We start from the raw sequence: 4,405 nt of genomic DNA on the forward strand, positions 1-4,405 counted from the left end.
AAAAAAAAAAAAAAATACAAAAGATCATCTAAGAATACTATCAAAACTTCTATGCACACAAACTAGAAAATCTAGGGAAATGGATAAATTTTGGGAAACATACAACCTCCCAAGCTTGAATCAGGAAGAAATAGAAATCCTGAACACACCAATAATGAGTAGCAAGATTGAAACAGTAATAAAAAAAAAATCTCCCAACAAAACAATGCCCAGGATCAGACAAATTCACAGCCAAACTCCACCATAACTACAAAGAACTGGCACCTATCCTACTGACACTATTCCATAACATCAAGAAGGAAGGAATCCTCTCCAAGACATTTTATGAAGCCAACATCACCCTGATACCAACGCCACGAAAGGACACAACAAAAAAAAAAGACTACAGACCAATAACCCTCATGAACATAGATACAAAACTTCTCAAAAATATATTAGCAAACTGAATCCAACAGCACATCAAAAAGATAATTCGCCATGATCAAGTGGGTTTCGTCCTAGGGATTCAAGGATGGTTGAACATGTGCAAATCAATAAATGTGATTCATCACACAAAAAGAATTAAAAACAAAAACCATATGATAATCTCAATAGACGCAAAAAAGCATTCTATAAAATCCAGCCCCCTTTATGATAAAAACTCTCGACAAACTAAGCATAGAAAGAACATACCTCAAAATAATAAAAGCTATATATGACAAACCCACAGCCAACATCATACTGAATGCGGAAAAGTTGAAAGCATTCCTCCCAAGAACTGGAATAATACAAAGGTGCCCATTGTCACCATTTGTTGTATTCAACATAGTACTGGAAACCCTAGCCAGAGTAATCAGGCAAGAGAAAGAAATAAAGGGCATCCACATTGGGAAAGAGGAGATCAAACTATCCCTGTTTGCCAACAATATGATCATATATCTAGAAAATCCTAAAGACTTCTCCAAAAGACTCCTAGATTTGATAAATAAATTCAATAAAGTCTCAGGTTAAAATTAATATACACAGTTGTAGACTCTCTAGTTAAAAAAAGAAAAAATTGATATACACAAATTAATGGCATTTCTATATACTAATAATAGTCAAGATGAGAGTCAAATCAAGAACTCATTACCATTTATGTAGCTGGAGATGGTACTAAGAGCTTATTTGGTTGATTGACTGAAACTTGGACTCAATTATGGCCTACAGTTAATGAGGTTGAGATGCCAGAGCTGCCTTTTCATGATGCGGGGGAGAGAATCCAAAGGCTTTAGGGATAGGAATGTTGGACAAGATTTATTATGTTTTCTCTGCCCACACCCCTAATTATGTTCCATGAAAAAGCTTGGAAGACAATTCCTTCACCAAGGCACTGAGAAATCCATTAGTGAGAGGAGCACCTGCATCCTTGGAAAGCTCTATGGTTGCTCTCCTTTGTAGGCCAGGTATGACTGTAGGTGATGGACTCCCTGGTTTCAGTGGAGATCATGGAATCCCAGAGGAGCACAGGCCAAGTGGCAACATTTAATTGCCAAATCAGAACCATGAATGTATAGGCACATTGATCACCATGTCCCTAGGGATGAAATAGATGGACAGCCTACTAGAATTTTGTTCAATCTATATGATAGGAACAGTTCTAGATCTGGTAGGCAAAAATCTAACTCAAGCCACCACAGTGGAGAAAGTCAGCCTCTCACTCACTTTCCAGACTGAAGTCAGTTCACATACCTAGAGCCCCTTGATTGAAGGGGAAGCCAGATCCGCTTGAGGGAGATGCCTGTACCATCGCCACAAATATATACCATAAACCTTCCTCCAAGCCTTCCCCAAAGGGACCCAAGGCTATTTACTGGAGTGACTGTGCACTGGGGAAAAGGAAATACCCAGACCTTTGGAATACTTCTAGATACTTGCTCTGAATTGATATTAATTCCTGGGGACTCAAAATGACACTGTGGCCCAACAGTCAAAGTGGGGGCTTTAGAGTGGTCAGGTAATAAAGTCTTAGCTCAGGCCTGATTCACACTGGGCCCAGTTGGTCCACTTACTCACCTCGTAGTTATTTCCCCAGTTCCTGATTTTATCACTGCAATAAACATACTTAGAAACTGGCATAATCCCCTCATCAGCTTGCTCATCCATAGGGTGCAGGCCATTATTTTCTTTTTTCTTTTTTTTTTTTTTGAGACAGAGTGTCGCTCTGTTGCCCAGGCTAGAGTGCCATGGCATCAGCCTAGCTCACAGCAACCTCAAACTCCTGGGCTCAAGCAATCCTTCTGTCTCAGCCTCCCGAGTAGCTGGGACTACAGCCATGTGCCACCATGCCCAGCTAATTTTTTCTATATATTTTTAGTTGTCTGGCTAATTTCTTTGTGTTTTTAGTAGAGACGGGGTCTCACTCTTGCTCAGGCTGGTCTCGAACTCCTGACCTCGAGCAATCCTCCCACCTCGGCCTCCCAGAGTGCTAGGATTACAGGCGTGAGCCACCATGCCCGGCCAAGGGCCATTATTGTAAGAACAGCTAAGAACACATACTGCCTTCGAAGTTAGTAAACCAAAAATGATAAGGGGAAATGTACCCTTAATGGCATCAGAAAAGACTTGAAAGAAGTAGGGGTGGTGATACCTATCATATCTCTATTTTTAAAAATTATTTTTAATGATTATGGGCACATAATAACTGTATATATTTATGGGGCATATGTGATATTTTGATACAAGCATACAATTTGTAATAATCAAATCAGGGTAACTGGGGTATCCATCACCTTAAGTATTCATCATTTCTTTGTGTTGGGAATGTTCCAATTCCACTCTTTTAGTTATTTTAAAGTATACCATGACTTATTGTTAACTATAGTCACTCTGTTGTGCTATCAAATATTGTTCATTCTGTCTAACTATATTTTTGCATCTATTAACCATACCCACTTTATCCCCCCCCTCCCAGCCTCTGGTAACCATCATTGTACTCTGTCTCCATGGGATAAATTGTTTTAATTTTTAGCTCCCACATCTGGGTGAGAACATGCAAAATTTGTCTTTCTGTGCTTGGCTCATTTCACTTAACATAATGTTCTGCAGTTCCATCCATGTTGTTGCAAATGACAGGATTTCGTTCTTTTTTATGTCTGAATAATATTCTATTGTGTATATATACCACCTTTTCTTTATCCATTTATCCATTGATGAACACTTAGGTTGATTCCAAACCTTGGCTATTGTGAATGGTGCTACAATAAACACGGGAGTGCAGACATCTTCTCGATATACTGACTTACTTTCTTGTGAATATATATCTACCAGCGGGATTTGTTTCAAGAAATTTTTAAATTTCCTTCTTAATTTCTTCATTGACCCACTGGTCATTCAGGAGCATATTATTTAATTTCTATATGTTTGTATAGTTTCCAAAGTTCCTCTTGTTATTGATTTCTAGTTTTGTTCCATCGTAGTCAGATAAAATACTTGATATGATTTCAATTTTTAAAAAGAATTTTTAAAAAATCAAATTTTTAAGACTTATTTTGTGGCCTAACATATGGTCTATCCTTGAGAATAATCCACGTGCTGGGGAGAAGAAGTTTATTCTGCAGCTATTGGATGAAATGTTCTGTAATACCTATTAGGTCCATTTGGTCTACAGTGCTGATTAAGTCCAGTGTTTCTTTGTTGATTTTCTGTCTGGATGATCTGTCCTATGCTGACAGTGGGGTGTTAAGGTCACCAGCTATTATGGTATTAGGGTCTATTTCTCTCTTTAGCTCTAATAATAGTTGCTTTATATGTCTGGGTGCTCCAGTGTTGGGGGCATATTTAGAATTGTTATAGCCTCTTGCTGAATTGACCCCTTTATCATTATATAATGACCTTCTTTGTCTCTTTTTACAGTTTTTGTCTTGAAATCTATTGAATTTAATGTAAGTATAGCTACTCCTGCTCTTTTTTGGTTTCCATTTGCATGGAATATCTTTTTCCATCCCTTTATTTTCAGTCTACTTGTGTCTTTATAGGTGAAGTGAGTTTCTTATAGGCAGCATATAGTTGGGTCCTGTTTTTCTTTTTAATCTATTCAGCCACTCTCTGTCTTTTGATTGGAGAGTTTAGTCCATTTACATTCAACGTTATTATTGATAGGTAAGGACTTACTACTGCCATATTGTTATTCGATTTCTGGTTGTTTTATGGTCCTCTCTTTCTTTCTTCCTCCTTTCCCGTCTTCCTTTGTGTAAAAGTGATTTTCTCTGGTAGTGTGTTTTAATCTCTTGCTTTTTATTTTTTGTGTATCTGTTATAGGTTTTTTTATTTGAGGCTTGCAAAATACATCTTATAACCAATTATTTTAAGTAGATGATAATTAAACTTTGATTAAAAAAAGCAAAGACAAAGCTAAAAAAATACTTTATAATTTAACTCCACCCCC

Source organism: Propithecus coquereli, unplaced genomic scaffold (assembly GCF_000956105.1).
Source record: "Propithecus coquereli isolate 6110/MARCELLA unplaced genomic scaffold, Pcoq_1.0 Scaffold671, whole genome shotgun sequence".
In the NCBI taxonomy this organism is placed as follows: domain Eukaryota; kingdom Metazoa; phylum Chordata; class Mammalia; order Primates; family Indriidae; genus Propithecus; species Propithecus coquereli.